Here is an 18,283-nt window from a genome sequence, read left to right as displayed (position 1 = left end):
ACAGATCTCACCGGTAAACGTTTTCCAAAATCCGCTGTCATTTTGGGGAGCTCTGCTGGACGCAGCCCAGACCAGTGAAAGGTCTGATCGTAATCGGATTATAGCTTCGTGTTTTCATGCTTTTTATGGTGCGCATTTACTTTCAGTGTGTGTAGCCACAAATAAGCTTTGGTGTTATGTAACGTTAACTGTCATGTTGACAAACTAAGAAAATCGTTGAGGTGAAACGAGAGGATAGTGTTTACATGGCAACCCTGTTGTGAATATGGCTTTGAACATAGAGGGTATACAGTTGAGGAGTAGACAATTGGGCCTTTACAAAAACGTAAAGGTTATATCCCCCCAAAGTTTAGCTCTTCATTTCCCGTTTTTCCCCCATCGGATGATTTTAATGTGTACAAGTATATCCTTATTGGATGTAAAATGTCGTCTGATTTACAGTATATTTGCTATGCTTTGTATACTGCTTTAATATTTCATAAATTTTAACTTCAGTATTTGTTCTTAAAAAAAGAAACATTTCCATATCTGGGTAAGTAAGTTTGTAAGTAGTCCTCCTCGGAGAGGTAATATTTTGGTTTTCCCAACTTGTTCATTTTGTAACGGGTGGTTTTATTTTCTATTGAAAATTTCCCTCGCATCTTACTGAGCTTCTATGAATAGGAGATATTTTCGCTTTATGCACGACCCCTACATTTTGTCCATAGCTCAAAGGCTGCGTATCTCGAGGGGTGCTACCAAAAACGATGTTAGGTGAGTTTACAATTTCACGGCCGCGTTGACGGCTTGTCACGGCTGTGACAACAGAGATATGGAATGCCTCCAATCTTTAATTGACTTAATATACTCCAAACTAACTTTGCACCAAGTTTCACGCTTTCTTGAAAAAGTGCACGATTTGGTTGAAAATCGACAGTTATCCTCCAGACTAATTGCTGAAATATAACATTGAATATGTTCATATATTTATTCTTCATGAATGGAGGAAATTAAACTCTTAGCCTTATCTTACAATTTCTTTGTTTATCTTTAGCAAAATCATGTACATCCTTTTCTTCTTGTTCTTTTGTTACGTGCAACCAAATTTCTTTCATTGAATTCTTTATTTCGGCCTCTTTGTCATTGTTTGAGGGTAGGTCTTTTAATAGGTTTTCTAATTCTGCTTTGAAATCAGTATTTATTATGCTTGTAACGTCAGTCATTTCTTTACTCTTTTTCTCGGATAAATTTAATTTTAATTTGTCAAACTTCTCCGCAAGTTTAGAGTTGACTTGAAACAATCTACGTTTTCTAGCTTACTCTTTTCTTCGACGTATTTTTCATGTCCTCGGAGATAAATATTTTAGTTTGTGTTTTGCAGTTGGTGAAGACTTCTCCTTCACACCCTCATTTCGAACAGCATGTAAACTTTGGACCTTTTTCATACTTAATGTTCTACAATAACGGGAATGATAACTGCAAGCACTGCATCGATTGTTGCCTGATTGCAGTTCCGCAATAGGATCATTTTTTGGGGGCTTAAACCAGACTAAGCACACAGCAGAAAGGCAGTGCTCCAAAGGGTAGGATAACTTCACTACTGTTAGAGGACTGAATAGTAATTGATTTTAAATATTTAATTGAGTCTTCAGTCAAACCCGGGCACTATACCATGATAAATTTTCATGTCTAAAATTGAGTAATTATGTTTAAAAATTAAACACGACTTGTGAAAATCATTTTAAAATTATTAAGCAAGAAATGCTAAAATTTTTAATACAGATGAATATAAATTGAACAACGCTACACCCACTTGAGAAGAGTTTATAAACGGAGGAGGAAAAATAGAAAACTTCATCAAATTTTGAATCCCGATCAAGAAAGATCTGGTAATTTAATGCTTTGCATATCGAGTATTTCTAAGTTAGCTAGTTTTAAACAGTTTAATGGCTTTTTAAGAGCGTATATTCGCTCATTTTCAATCAAATTTAATTAGAGTTAACGGTGGTTTGAGAGGAGAAGATATTGTTCTTTATGCCGAGATAAAAGAATCTGGTGCTATTTTTGTTATTCCATTGAATGTATGGAATGTATGGACAATTTTGATGAGAAACGAAACCCTCATTCTCGCTCCTTATAACGAAAATAAGGAATATTCGGTTGTTTTTTTGCGAACTCATCCAGAATACTTTGAAAAAATGCTTGTAGATTTTAAATTGAAAACAGAAAAAGATGGAGTTCATTTTAGACATGAAGTTCTTCCTGTGTCTCAGAAAAACGGGATTTCGAACCATGTAAAAGACTTCTTCATTGACAGAAAATGTATGGAAGATTTGTTTGGTTTTCGAGAATTAATTAACAATCACATCACACATGTCGATTCTATTTTTTTTATTTTCTATTGAACTACATACAACACACCATGCCTGATTTTATAAATAATACAGCCGTATCTTGTACATTGATTGTTTTTACAAAATACGATCGTTTTACTTCTACATACTGTCACCCTGATGTGGCTCACATCGTTGCAGTAAACACACATCAAAACGTCGCCCGTTTTGGGCACTCGGCAATGCCCAATTTGGGCTAGTTGTAGACACTGCAAAGATAAAAAACTTTTGATCCAATTGCTTTAACTTGGACTAGAAATATATCTTAAGCTAAATCTATTTAACCACTGAACTAACACGAGAGTTTAAATTAAAGTGTTCGGAAAGTTAAAAATAGACTGTACTCAGGTCTTATAGGTGTTTGCGCTTCTGTATCAGCTCTATCAGCTCTCTGAAGGTCCCTTAACTCTTCCGGCCCATTAAACTCCTCAAATCTGTCCTCGCTAAATTATCAATAGTATCGCAATCAGTTATAGATTTAATTGTAGAGATAAAGCAATCAATATACAATAGGGGGGACGCCCGAGATAAATTCTCCACAAACTCTCGAAGAATTTCGTCTCCTCGCAGAATGGGATGTACAATCTGCGTTCTCCGCCTAATGTAGAAAAAAATGGTGTTTGTCATCTTATAGCTGTATTATTTTAAAACTTAAAATTTCTTTACTCACAAAGAGATTGATTGGGTGGAAGAGCTAATAATGAAATAAATAAATAATAATCAAATATAGGAATAATTAAATATAGGGATATTTCTTAAAATAATTAGTCATAGATAATAATAAACCGTACACCTTCAGTACATAAGTTATCTCCTTACAAGATTTAGGAAATAATTGTTAGAAATATTTTAAACTTACCATTCATTTGATTGAATATTAGACATTTTTATTTATTTCAGATTTGGTAAATATACTGTAACCATCTTAACTCAAAAATCAAATTAAATTTTCGATTAATCTTTAAATTAATAGTGAAATACCTTAAATGAACATTATAAAGATATTACTAGCCCTTTAAACTTAAACCTATCCCTTTAAAAGAAACTGAAAAGAAATTGTTTCGTACAATAGATGAGGAACTAGCCCCTCAATGTTGACACAGAACGTTCTAGAACTATCCTATACCCCTATATCCATAGTGCAAAATGAAATACCTAGCAACGAAAACTCTTTCCAAGAACCCAGAGAAATGTCACGCTGATTTAGACCCCAAGCAACAAGACCTTGAGTCACTATCCTGGTACCTGGCCCGAGAAACTTCTAGAACATTTTTTTAACCCTTAAACTGACCAATACGTATTGGATCCCAAAACAAAAAGTTTTGCCTATTCGCTGTTAACATGAATCCGCCCGGCTACGTCATAAATATGGTCCACTATTCGGTAAACCGAAGTCAATCAACAAATGTCATTGTCCCAGAGATCCTTGCGAGAAACTAGAAGTTATATATACGAAGTCCCTCCTGTCCCACCCTCAGTCGATAGCTGAAACCCTTAACGAAACCCTGTCGGCTCACCCTTAAGAAACCCTTAGAAGTCCAGAGTATTATTTTACATCGAAGATTTTATTTTATTCATTTTGATACCTTTATTTTTCATCAATTTGAATCCCTAATTTTTGGAAGAGAATCGGTGATTTTTTTATTCATTTTGATACCTTTATTTTTCGTCAATTTGAATCCTTAATTTTTCGGAAAAGAAACTCGGGGACATTTTTTTTAACCCTTAAGTTGAAGAAGAGAAGGAACGCGAGTGCGCGAGATATTAAAAGAAATAAAAAGGAATAATAATTAACCCTTAAATCGCGAGAAAAGAAAAAAATCATAATTATCTCTTAACTCGAGAAAGAAGAAAAAAGAACCCTTAACCCTTTAGAAGAATATGGAAGAGGAGCAACTTGTCGTAAGAAATTAAAAACTTGAAACTATTTTGTTAAACTGACTTGAAACTATGGTTAAAGAACTTAGATTATGGTTAACGGATTGATTCATTTTTTTTTAAATCTTAATTTTCTATTTTTGAATATTATTGTTTTTATTGCATAACTGCACGATTTTAACCCAAACACCCCTAAAATTTAAATTTGAAACTAAAAGGAGACATTCCATAGAGGTTATAAATTGAAAACCCCCCTTTTGATTTTTGTCTAATTTTTTATTTTGACCGCTATAAAAGTGTGTGAAAAATTATGAATAAGATTGAATATTATGTTGAATATTAAAATTTGGATTAGAATCTATTTTGACTCTCAATTGACACATACCATCAAACGCGGTCACTTTTGATTCAGAAATTTTATGAGCCCCTCGTTCCCGTTAAAAGGCCTTAACTCTCCACAACTGACTGCATTCTAACATCTTGTCTAGCGTTAGCGAGGTTGAATCATAAGTGAAAAGAGGTAGGTGTTTTGTCTTGCATCTTCACCCCTTTAGTAAGACGTAGAACACCCAACCCCACCCCCATCAACAATAAGTGAAAAAAGGCAGATTCAGGGCCGTCACCAGAGGGGGGTCCAGGTGGGCCCGGCCCACTCTGCATTTGGTTTGGCCCTCCCTATGAAATTCATGGGCGAAAAAATATGGAATAGCTGGCCCTAAATATACTTTTGGTATAAGACAGAATATCAAATTTCTGCGATAAAATGTTAAATGTGATGTGATTGGAATTTTTAAAAGTAATTGCAATTTTCATATAGATGCTTAGAAGATTCTTACCAAAATACCATTTTCACTAGGAGAATGAACTATTTACCTGGAGGGAGGATGGCACAAAGAAATCTGCTTTTTGTCCTCCAGGCAGCTTTTCTTCCTTGTGTGAATGGTATGAATCCTCAATGTGTAAAAAGCAGCAATGTCAGGCTGAGTAATAAGTTATTTTTTTAAACTAGAGCTTGTGGCCAGAAGAGCCAAGGTAGTTTAATTTAAAAGCTGGTCGCTTACCATCTTTAACCTTTAAAATCAGCCTTTTATATTTAATGGTCAAATTATATTTTCTTGACAATATGTGCTTCGCTTGTGCATATGCACTTTGAAAGGTTAAAATATCAAAACAGACAAAATCAGAGGTAGTTTTTACGCAAGTCTAAAAATCAGAATCGTATTATCGTCGTCATCATCCCTTCGAAAAAGAAATATTCCGAATCCAAAATTCGGCGGATGGAGCTGTTAGCGAATCGTGGCAGCGAGTAAATATCGCGCAGCTGGGTAGTGCGGTCAAATTGAATAGTTGCGTGGATAGCAGTCAATTTTAGACATCCGTCTTAATAGTTGTAAAACCCAATTAAAACCGAAACCCGCTTTAAGATCTAAAATGAAAGCAGCCTCTTATACCTCACCGTCCTCACGGGTCTTAGTCTTGAAAAGATTCTTTCCGCCTAAACATAACCCGAAAAAGGATTGAACCATGGTCATGATGATGAATCCCCTATTTCAAGCTCGATATGTAGTACAAATGATGGTTAACAGGGTTTGAACACGACCTGGAAATCCTGGAAAAGTCAGGGAAATTGAAAATGGGCCTTTAAAGTCAGGGAAATGTCATGGAAAAATATATTGGAGGGAAATTGAAAGTCTGGAAAAGAGTATAATTGTGACCAGAAAAAGTATTGTGTAAGATTTAACCAAATTCGCGGAGCTCGCTTCCGCTCGCTCCGGTTACGTATGATTTACTTAGGTTAAGTTAAATTTAAAGAATTCGTTGGCTTATGCTACCGTCGCGAGTCCTTTAGTTTGTTAAGTCCCCATACTTTTATTGCAATATTGAGTGCAGTATGCCTTTAGTATCAATAGTGGTTAGTACATGAAATTTAAAATCTTCAAAAATTTATTAAAAATACTTGCGGCACGCTAGGAATTGTTTCAGTATTTTTTATGAACTCCTCATGGTCTAATTAGTCAGAAACCAGTGTTTGTTGAAGGGGCATCTTAAAGTGAAATCCTACCATCTGGACTCTGTAGTCCTACTTTCACAGCGGTTTAACAGAGAAACTAGGGTTTAAATCGGTAAATTGCCATGGTAATTTACCTGCTTAACTCAATTTTCGATTTTCTGGGTTAATTAAGAAAAGGTAATTACCGTGGTAATTTACCACCGAATTCTCAATTTTTATGGAAAATGGTTGAAAAGCTCTGGCTGCGCATGCAAATAAAGTCCATTTCTTTGGCCCTCCCGTGGCCCAACCTAAGATTTTTAGCTGGTGACGGCGCTGGGCAGATTAAGAAAAGGCTTATAATACTAGAAAAATAATTCTAGAGGGCCGGTAGGCCCTTCTAGATAAGATCCCACACCCTCCCGTAATGTTAAATGAAAATTCACAGATTTTCGCCGATTTTCCCATAGGAATAACATGGGGTTTTTGGTGCTCCTGTACATCGAATCATTTAAAAACTACATGGAAGTTAGCTTTCGGAATACTTTTAAATTAACAAGTAACTATTCAAGGTGTGCCTTTTTCAAGTTTCATCAAATTTAATTAAGTCTAAGTATGTTAATTTAATTAAAAATGTAAGTACCTCAAAAGATTATTCTACAGCAGACGACGCTAATTGTTCGTTACTCTACAGTAGACGACGCTAATTTGCCATTTCACCGCCTTGAAACTTTAACTTGATATTTTTCAATAAATATAACACTATATTTATTAAAAACTTCTCTGGCGGGTCTAATTTTCGTTTAATTATGTGTCTCGGTTGAAATTCTATACTTAAGATACCTTTTTAATTTATATTTTAGATGTTAGTTTCGACCAAGGCTTAAGTTGCCTTACTTAGGCCATGGATTTATAATAGAAGCTTACGCTTCATGGATATTTCCCTGTAGCCTTCAGTAAGGCATTTTGATTTTAAACACATTTATGTCATAAAAATTCGCGCGGGTGGGGACTGGGGGGGCTGATGACGTAGAAATTGAGGCAAACTTTTTTCTTTCGGCGCGCGCGCGCCCTTTTCTAAAAATAATTTCGCACGCGCTATTCAAAATTAGAACTCGATCACGTGAAACACTTCTACCCCCCTCTGAATTTGCCTCAAATTCTACGTCACAAACGCGCGTGCCAGGCTGGTACTATTTCAGACGAGGAATAAATGTTGTGTGCGTTTTAAGGTGAGTGAAATATCCAGGAAGCGTAAGCTTCTATTATAAATCCATGCTTAGGCAGACTATTGAGTGAGTCTATGCAATGGGTGATTGTAAAAGCTGGAAGGATAGATGGATCAGTGTTGGAAATAAGGATATTTTTAAAACTGGACCCGTGGCCTAGGTATTTTAATTAAAATAACTGTCCACGGTGCCAATCACTGTAAACGTACAAGGGCAGTGCACGCAATGTCATGGATAATTGCAATCGTAAAGTGGACTGTAAAAGATACGGCTTTGATAGTTTAAAAATCGTGACAGGTTTGTTTTGAAGTTGACTATAAAGCTCGGGTTCTAAAACGAATTGTGAGCCGTATCATATAAGAATTAGTAGAAGTGTAGAACCATTTTTAACCTCGTCCTAGAAGTGAAAAATGTCGCATTTCAGGCAAATATTATTTTATAATAGATTAATACAAATAAAGACTGAAGGAACAGATATTATATAAAAAGGACTTGGTTTGCCCAAGCCTAAAAAACAAAACGATAAGAGTTTTTCCAGTTGACTGAAGCGCGGATATTTTATTTTTCTATATAATTTTAAAGACAATCTGTATTTTACTACTCTTTAATTCAATCTCCTGATTTTACTGGTAATGGATTTATTTCCTATAAATTAATTGAAATAAAATATTACTTATCTCAGATTTTTCATGATAAAATTTTTACGAAAATGGAATTGTTGTTGAAAAATCTGAGATAAGTAATATTTTATTTCAATTAATTTATAGGAAATAAATCCATTACCAGTAAAATCAGGAGATTGAATTAAAGAGTAGTAAAATACAGATTGTCTTTAAAATTATATAGAAAAATAAAATATCCGCGCTTCAGTCAACTGGAAAAAACTCTTATCGTTTTGTTTTTTAGGCTTGGGCAAACCAAGTCCTATTTTATATAATTTGTGATGAAATACACTGATTTTCTTTAGCTTATATTCCTTTTGAAAAACCCTAAGGTATAATAAAATACTAGTTCTAACTTAAATTAACTGGAGTTATTTCAGTTATTGCGAAATTTTACTATAGTAAAAACGAATCCACCCCTTGACACAAGAAAAGGCGGTTGGTTTTATGCAGAATACCAAATTAAAGAATTTATTTTGATAGCTGAGAAGGTAAAAAAAATTTATTTGACCCTTGACATAAGAAAAGGCGGTTGATTTTATGGGGAATAATAATTTAAAGAATTGATTTTGAAAGCTGACAAAGAAAAATATTTTATAAAAAGTAATTACAATGTTGCAGTTATAATAAAGTTTTTATCATATTTTATATTCCAATTAAACTAAAAATATATATAATTTAACACGGGTTTAGCGAAGTATTTTAATAATATCTATTGATTACAGATTTATACGAAAAAAAAATACTTTTAATGGATTTAAATCTAAACCAACCGCTAACATTGACAGCTTTAGCCATGGACTATATCGAATCAAATAAAATCACGCATTACGGTTATTCGCAAGAAGACGCTTTAAATATCCTTAAGAAGTTTGGTTTACAGAATGCAAAAACACTCACTGTGGCTTTCGAATTCATTCTCCAGAGCGGTAGAGTAAGTAATGTTGATATATTGAGAATTATATTATAAACTACTTGAACAACTTTTTTAAATCTCGTCTCTTTTACAGAGCTTTCGCCATAAAAGTTCCGTGGCGCGTTGAAATTCCTGTTTGGAGATATTGAAACTCTTACGTATATGGTAAACCAAACTTCTTAATTGTATTAATCTAGTCTATTGTGTTCCAAAAAACGCTAAGACGAACGTTAAATTAATTAAGAAGTTTGGTTTACAGAAAGCAAAAACACTCACCGTGGCTTTGGAATTCAATCTCCAGCGCGGTAGAGCAAGTAATGTTATTGAGAATTATATTATAGACTAGTTGAACAACTTTTTTTCCCTCTCTCGCTCTTATACAGCGCGCTCGCCCTACACCTCCGTGGCGCGCTAAACTGGTTTGGATTACTTTCGCTTTCTCTCCGAAGTTGACCGAGAGAGCGCGTGGGAGGAAATTTCGAACGGTTTAAAAGAAAATTCTTGAAACCATGTATAAATTATCAATAAAAAAATGTTTTATTTTTACTAAATTACTTATTTGATTTCGGTACAGAGTAAAAATTCATACGGGTGACATATTTATAATACTCGTGACTTAAACAAAATAACGAATCGGTAACCAATACGGTAACAAAGTTACTTTATTTAATATCTCGTAGATGATGTGACAAATAAATAATAATGGCGAAAAAAATACTAGTAGAAAATATATATCGTTTATTAGCAAGGCTATTACGAATGATATAGGGATAGTAATTGGCATTAACAATACCAAATACACCACGATAGGATACTTTGACGGTGTGTTTAAAAGCATAATTACTATAATACCAACGGATATTAATACATGCTCAAAACAAAAATCAATTGGAGCATCTGGTGAACCTTTCATCTTGTCCTGTTTTATCGATGAAATGAGGCTTTTCACCAAAATCTGTCACTTATAGTCAAGAAAAATTACTACCCCGGGGAGGTGGGCTCGCTAACACGACACTTGTTTACTTTGGGGGCGTGGTTGTTTACTTTACTCTTAAATTACAGGGTTTAACTTGGGAAATAACTTTGGAATTTTCTTAGGGAATAACTTTGGAATTTTCTTGGGAAATAACTTTGGAATTTTCTTAAGAAATATCTTTGGAATTTTCTTGGGAAAACTTTGGAATTTTCTTGGGAAATAACTTTGGAACTTTCTTTAGAAATAACTTTGGAATTTTCTTTAGAAATAACTTTGAAATTTTCTTAAATATCTTGGGAATTTTCTTGGAAAATATCTTTGGAATTTTCTTGGGAAATATCTTTGCAATATCTTTGGAATTTTCTTGGGAAATATCTTTGCAATATCTCTGGAATTTTCTTGAGAAATATCTTTGGAATAACTTTGGAATTTTCTTGGCAAATATAGGGAAGATTATGGGGTAAATTAATTTAGCTCTCTAGAAACGAGCATAGTTCTCACATGCAGAACCATATCCCAATGCAGGGAGTTCAATTCGTATATGCTGAACAACACCCCTTATAGCGCGGGCAGTTCTCGCATGCAGTGCGAAACTGCTTACAATGTCAGACATTTAATCGACTTAAAAACATCCGAAAACGGCAGAAAGTTATAACCTTGAGCAAATGTATAGGGTACTAAGTGGGTTTTGGAGGCTTCAATGGTCAACAGATGTTGTTGTTAAGTTTAATAATACATTTTCACTTAAAGTTTTTTGCCGTTTCTAAGCGATACCACTTGGTATAGCTTAGAAACGCCAATCAGTGACTACAAAAACGAGGCTCGGAGAGACCAAATTATCCAGGAGTCAAGGTGGGGGGGGGGTTGGATGTTGCGAGGAGCCCCGCGGGCCTATAACTCCTATAAAACTCTATATCTTTTAACCTGTCCCGTGTTACCCTATAATTTCATGAAAGGTCCTATAATCTGCTATATATTTTTGAAATAGTAATTTCGTGTGGAAGACTTGAAAATAACGTCATACGAAAGAAAAGAACTAAATTTCGTGCATAACATCATGGAGCAATTAGTTGAAAGATATGGACTCATTCATATGAGGATTTTTTCTCATATATTTTCCTATTAAAACACACACTTTTTCCTTTAAAAACCTATAACTCCTATCTCTCTGGTGTTATACCTTGAACACAGCGCCCCCCCCCCCATGGAAAAAATAATGATCGGCGCCTCTGGGAGGATAGTATTAGTATTGAAACTTCAACTTACCGAAATAGAATATGCTTAAAGGATAACATTCAGTCAGTTCCGTCTTGCGAATTTAAACCTTTTCTATCTCAACCATTTGATCGGTTAAGTTTGACGTACAAAATTTGTCTCAAAAGTATGATAATATCAATAAATCGTTAAGCACTTAATTCTTATGATTGAACTACATGTTTCTTTATTAATTTCAGACCATCACACTCGACCTGCCCCATGCAACTAGTATTAAATTACAAAGAGGCACCTCGAATATTTTAAGCGCAATTCATAATTTAAAAAACTAGTTAGTTTAGTACACTCGAAATTAATTTTTAAGCGTAAGTAAAGGTTAATAGTCATAATGAAAAAAATTAATTGATCAATAAAGTGACGCCAGGGCCGTCTTAAGACATGGGCTATATGGGCTATAGCCCAGGGCCCCGCGTGAAGTAGGGGCCCCAAAGTTCTTGTTTAAGTAGTAGGCAAGTAGGCATTACATAACTATCACCGCCATGTTTCGAACAAAGTTTCTAACTAGAATCTCCGTGAACCTCCATTTCAAAAGTGGTTTCTAGCCTTCACTAGGTACCATGGCTAGAACTTAGATTCGCACATGCGCACAGAGAAAAAGTAGAGCTAAATTTTCCGACCGACTGAAAAATCAAAACCATAGTCCCCGATCGTTCTAATTAGTAACAAGTCACTCAGTATTGCTTTAGCCGAAGTCAAACTGTTCACTAATTCCAATCAACTCAATGTCGTTCAATCCATACTGTGTTTTCACTTTACTTTTCTCAATCAGTTACTTTATTCTTTAGCATTAATTTTTCTGAAGTATCGAAACCTTTTCAATATCTTTTCTAATTTTTCAGTCTTTTCTTGGTATCTAAAGCTCGTATCCTGGTAATTTTCTCGATTTTAATTTTGCTAATAATCTAGCCTCTATTTTTTCCGGCTTTATTTTTCACTCCATTAACTGCGTTTTTTTAACAAAACCGGAGACAACATCATCGGGATCGAATTCTCATTTACACCAAAAGGATAATGTATCTCAGGATGTGGCAGAAGGAAGTGGTAGTCAAAGAGAATCTGAAATCCATGAAGCTGCTGGTCAGCCGACACTCATTGATAATCAACCAGGATTCCATGATAGAACGGCAGAATTAGCAAAATTGCTTGTTATAACTTAAACTGACCCTGCACTGTGGGGACCAATAACGAAAGAAGTTCAGAATTATTGGGTAAATCAAGGTCCGTCAAAATGCCAGAATTATGACAGTGACTTCAGTGAATCTATGCGCGTTTACAAAAATCATGCAAGGTACCTTTCAAAGTCATTTTTCAAGAGGAAATTGCACAATGGAGAAATTTTTCATCGTGAATAGTTACTGTATTCATCATCCAATGGTTCTTTATACTGTTTTGCTTGTAAATTATTTTCAAACGCAAATTTACAATTCTCTGGATCTGGTTTTGAAGACTGGAAACATGGTAACGCTCGTATTACTGAACATGAAAATGGTCTTGAGCATTGAAAATGCATGTTAGCATTTTGTGATCGACAGAGAGATTTAGGAAGAATTGATTCTTCACTGAGCAAACAATTTAACGATGAAAAACGTTACTGGCATGAATTACTGTAACGAGTTGTTTCCGTGGTTAAGTTTATTGCTTCAAGAGGCTTGTCATTTCGTGGGAGTAATCAGACATTAGGATCTATGGAAAATGGAAATTATTTGGGAATTTTAGAATTATTAAGTGACTTTGATCCATTTCTAAAAGAGCATTTAACCAAATATGGAAACTCTGGAAAGGGCGTACCCTCGTACCTTTCGGCAAACATATGCGAGGAATTAAATAATAATAAATAAATAATTATTGAATTAAAAAGGGCAAAATATTACTCTTTGCGTGTAGATTCAACTCCAGATGTAACTCATACTGACCAAATGACATTTACTGTAAGATACGTTAAAGAAGATTCTCCGGTAGAGCGCTTTTAGAAATTTGTTCCAATTCATGGTCATGGTTCAGAATATTTGTCTACAGTAGTAATAAACTTTTTAAAGGAAAAAGATATTTCTCTGTCAGATTGTCGTGGACAATCTTATGACAATGCATCAAACATGTCCGGACAGTATTCTGGCTTGCAGACGCGGATCAGAGATATCAACAAAACTGCAACATATATTCCTTGAATGGTCATTCTTTAAACTTAGTGGGTGTAAAGGTTGTAGAGAGCAATTTACAAGTAGTAGCATATTTCGACTTCGTGCAACGACTACACTCATTTTTTTCTGCGTCCACCTATCGTTGGCATATACTAGTTGGTGCTTTAGGTCCAAATCAGAGTATTGTAAAGCGACAATCAGACACCCGTTGGTCAGCTCATGCTGATTGCACAAAAGCGCTAAACAACTGCTATTTTCAAATCCAATCAGCTCTTGACACTTTATCTCAAGATATCATTCAAACCAGGAACACTGATCACGAAGCTCAAGGTCTCAGCAATAAAATGAAAAAACTTGAAACCATGTTTTTAACCTTTCTATGGAATGACAAACTAAGTCATGTTGACAAAACAAGCAAAGAACTTTAGAAAGAAGACGTAAATTTGTCTGTGGCTGTAAACATTTTGCAATCACTTACTTTGTACATTCAAGAGTTAAGAAATCAATTTGAAGAATATGAATGCAAAGCCAAAAACAAAATACCCGATACAGACTATGCGGATAGCAATAAAAGAATAAGGCAAAAATGTCGTCGCATCACGTACTTCGATGGTGCAACCCCCGACACACAACTTCAGGGAAGCCAAAAGTTCAAAATCGAAACGTATTTGCCAAATGTGGATTCATTAATTTCTAGTCTGAAAACCCGAAGTGAAGTATATGCAGATGTTAATGAAAAAGTTTCTTTCTTACAACGACTAAATCGTCTAGAAAATAAAGATTTTTTTTATTATTGCGAATAACTTAGTTCATTTTATAGCGATGATCTTATGAAAGAAGAACTGATTTCGGAATGTCAACAGTTCAAGCATTACACGTCTTCTGACGTTGAACAATCACTATCTGATATTTATTTGAAACTCAAGAGTGATAAATTAGAATCCACGTTTCCAAACATAGAAATTGATCTCAGAATCTTTTTTTCAATGATGGTAACAAACTGTAAAGGTGAAAGGTCATTTTCTAAACTAGAGTTGATAAAGAACGAGCTCAGAAATAGCATGTTGCAATCAAGATTAAAAAGTTTTTCACTAATGAGTATAGAATGAAAAATCCTGCATCGTATTGATTTTAGTGATGTCATTAAAGCTTTCGCAGAAAAAAAGGCTAGAAAGAAAATGTTTTAATGGTGACGATTTTTCTTGAATTAGTATATTTTTGACGACATAAAATTATCTTATTAATATATTATGCTGTCTCGAGTCTTTTACAACTGAATATTATTTAAAATTTTATGTTCCTGAAATAATTAGCCCAGGGCCCCATGACGTCTTAAGACGGTCCTTTGTCGTATGACAAAGCAGTGAACTTACATTCCTGCCAAGTTGTGGTTTTTTCTATCGTTTGCATTTTTTATGGTAAACATGATATTTTTTCCCACTGTCAATATACTAACAGCTAGTTGCCGACTAAATCTTACTGTAAATTCTTCCAGCGTAGTTATTGACTATACTCGCGCGTGCTATGAGAGCGTCATACGACTCTTGCGTCCTTAGTTAGGGTATAAGTGTTGGGATCGGAGTGGTACAACCAAAAACGACTGTTTTAACTGCCGTGGTGGTATTTATTAACGCTTAAAAACTTAAACCAGAAGTAAGTGAACCAAGTTGTCAAACTCATATTGTTTTAATGTAAAGGGCAATTGCCCATTACCCCCTCTCCACCCCGACCCTCTTTCGCGCTTTTCGTGAAGTCTTTCCATCGCGCCGTTTTTAAACGGCGCCCTCGAACGGTCGAGAAAGTTTAGATTAGAGTTTGCTTGAGTGAATTAAAATGGCGGCCTTCATAGTCGGGGTTTGTTCAACAGTTGGTAACTCAAGCTGGCTGAATGAACTTGTAAGAATTAAAAACGTGAATACACAATGTAATTTTAATTTATTGCCCAAGTGTCAACTAACAATAAAAGCTAACGTGTAAAGTAGGAGAAATTGCTCTTAAAAATAAAGATTCGGGCAGCAAAGCTGATAAGCCTTTGAAGAAAATGGCATTGTAGAGCATAGCTTCATCATGACTACTGTTTTAAGTAATGAAATATTGTAGTATTGTAAGTATTGTACAGTTAATTCTGCCATTGAACGATTCGTTCTAATTTTAGCTTTGGTTTCATAACATTTTGGTATGGGTTGACTAGATATATCCTCATCAGGATTAGGCATATTAACTTCAGAATCGTCTTCCAAAGTGGCAAACTGTCGTTCAACAGCTCTTTTTCTGGGTCTTCCTCTTTTTTAGGCGTTTGAGGCTTACATTGGGTTTTTAGCTTGTTGTACAAAGCGACCAAATTTTCCACATATCTTTTCGCAGTATCAGAATTTATTAATTTTTGGTACGAAGTCTCGAAAGCACGAAAGGCTGCTAACATTCGCAAGGTATGCTAAAATATCTTTCGGCAAATTTCCTTCCATTTAAAAATGAATTCAGTTCATCTACAGCCACAGACTAAATCGAAAACTGCCTAAAGAGCTAAGCCTAGCAATAGCAGACGCCAAATTTTTGTAATCCCGATCTCCATAGGTCTCTCTCAGATGGCGAGTCAAACCAACCATTGTACGACCTTTCTCAGTAGAAAATGGGGAACAAATGCATCAATGTTTCAACCCCCATCGACGGGGCCAATGAATTTGGTTAGTTATCTATTCTTGATAACTTCGGTTCATATACTTCTGATCTTAATTTACCTCTGACATTTCAAAATACGTAAAAAAACTCGCCCAAAGAAAGGAAAAGTACCCAAAAGGTCGCGAGCCTATTAACCACCTTTAAAAAAGTTAACGAAAGGCTAAGAGAGAGGGTTTTTACTTTTTCTAAAATCAGAATACGAAGAATTGTAGTCTCAGTAGGGCCTGAATGGTCACTCTCCTGCCAAAGCGGAGCAACAAAAAAAAAATATATAGTTAGAAAAAGTTAAAACTGAATTAAAAACTTAAACTAAAGCTATATCAGTTAACACTTAGGTTAGTACAATAATATTGGGGTGTTTTCAGTCCGCTGCAATAATATTCAATCTCCACCCTTAAAAACATTTTAAGCTGTAATTCATCTGCATACACGCTTTTTTTCGTTCCCAAGCTGAAATAGGGATACATTAAAAGCCGGTTTTCACGGGGCGAAAATCGGGGCGAAATCGGGCGAAAACCTGCCGCCACCGAAAAAAATTCGGCGCGCCGAAACGAAAAGTCTCTTTTCGCCGGAGTAGACTGGAGCTCTACTTTTTGGCCGCCGAATATTGTCGCAGCCAACAATAGGGCCGTATGATCGTACGTCACTCTGACGTCGTTTCTCGATCTTTTAGGTTTTTTTTTTTGGTAAAATAAAATGGCGGCCGCGATGAAGTTGAGAGTTTTAAAAAAGGATGTGAACAATGAAGATTTTATCGAGAAGATTCCCTCATTTCTCTGATGAGATTAGAAAAACAGCCTTGTTCTTTTCTCTTTCGAAATATATTTCTCACCCATATGGATTTTTTATACTTGCGATTATTCCTATTTAACACCTGAGTAGCCAATATTATAACCGCAAGGTTAATAACTCCTAAATTGGCTCTAATTAATGCTTGGCTATTGTTATCCATTTTATTTTTGGGAATATAAATAAATAATCAAGCAGACCATAGAGCAGACTACTGAAAGAAGAGAGGAAAAAACGGGCCAGACATACGGAATTCTCTAAAAATGGAAGTTCAATAAAAAATAAAATAAAGCAGACGACAGAAAAGAGAGAGAAAAAAATATTGCTCGCCGAAAAAACGGCTCTGTGAAAACCTCTCGCCGCGGTGATAAGCGAAATTTCGGTGCGAGAAAGCGGAATTTTGCGCCAAATTTCGGTCCCGTGAAAACCAGCCTTAAGGCTACATTTTCTTCAGCTCAAAAAACGGGAAAATTACACAGCAATTCTAGAATTGACAATTGACTGTCGTTTCTACATTTTCTGTTTGTTAACTGTTAAGTGTCTATACTGGCAGAAATGTGCAGCGCAATTCTGCAAACGCTATGCAAAAGTAGAAATATCAGCTGCTAGTTTAAAACTGCAATTTTACCACATTTATAGGCATGTTACAGGTCTGCAAAAATGATGGAAAAGTAGACATCCAGCTTCCAATTTAAAACTGCAATTTCACCACATTTATGGACATGTTACAGGTCTGCAAAAGTGATGGGAAAGTTGAAATCCAGCTGCCAATTTAAAACTGTAACATGACCATATTTATAGACATATTGCAGGCATTCGAAAGTAGGAATTTCTATCCTGCGGTATTTAGGGTGACGCATGGGTAGATTTTTTTCTTTGGGTTATTTTTCGGGATGGTCGAGCAAGATAGAAAGGGGTGATTTTCATTAAGACTGTATGTTTTCTTGCTCGGCCTTTGACCCGTTTATTTTAGAATTTTTTTATTTTTAGGGTTTATTTAAGGGGTTGGTAAATTCTTATATTTTTTAAATTGTTTGTTCGAATTTTTCTACAGTTGATCCCCGCCTACATCTTAACCCTAAAGCTAGATTCCCACTCGACGGAAAAGACGACGGCACCCTGGCAGAAAGGGGTTCGACCGAAAAGTCTTTACGCCGAGCCCGACAGAATTACCGTTCGGTCGGGTGCAAGTTGTGTTCTATTTTTTCGGCTGCATTCGGCGAATACGTCGGTGTTTCAGCCAATGGCATTATCCCACGTCATAAATTTCATGAGCGCACGCATACGCGGCATTTTTTTGAGAGCTATTACAAGTAGTGGCTGACCAAGGCTTAACGGAAAGAAAAAGTAAAGTTTAATTAATGGAAGTAAAAAGATAT

At 35.3% G+C, this 18,283-nt stretch overlaps 1 long non-coding RNA gene across 1 annotated transcript; it reads right to left on the bottom strand.

Annotated features, from left to right (window-relative positions):
* Positions 1 to 2,375: 2,375 nt before the first annotated feature.
* LOC149596241 (uncharacterized) lies at positions 2,376 to 3,091 on the bottom strand. The gene is made up of 4 exons (XR_016379371.1): positions 3,043 to 3,091; positions 2,881 to 2,970; positions 2,717 to 2,815; positions 2,376 to 2,581 (listed from the first exon to the last, which is right to left on the bottom strand). It is a non-coding gene; the product is annotated as an uncharacterized LOC149596241 (long non-coding RNA).
* Positions 3,092 to 18,283: the final 15,192 nt, after the last annotated feature.

Source organism: Phalangium opilio, unplaced genomic scaffold (genome assembly GCF_054372755.1).
Source record: "Phalangium opilio isolate 3A_F unplaced genomic scaffold, DU_Popi_V2 ptg000390l_1, whole genome shotgun sequence".
NCBI lineage: Eukaryota > Metazoa > Arthropoda > Arachnida > Opiliones > Phalangiidae > Phalangium > Phalangium opilio.
This window is presented reverse-complemented; position numbering and strand designations above follow the sequence as displayed.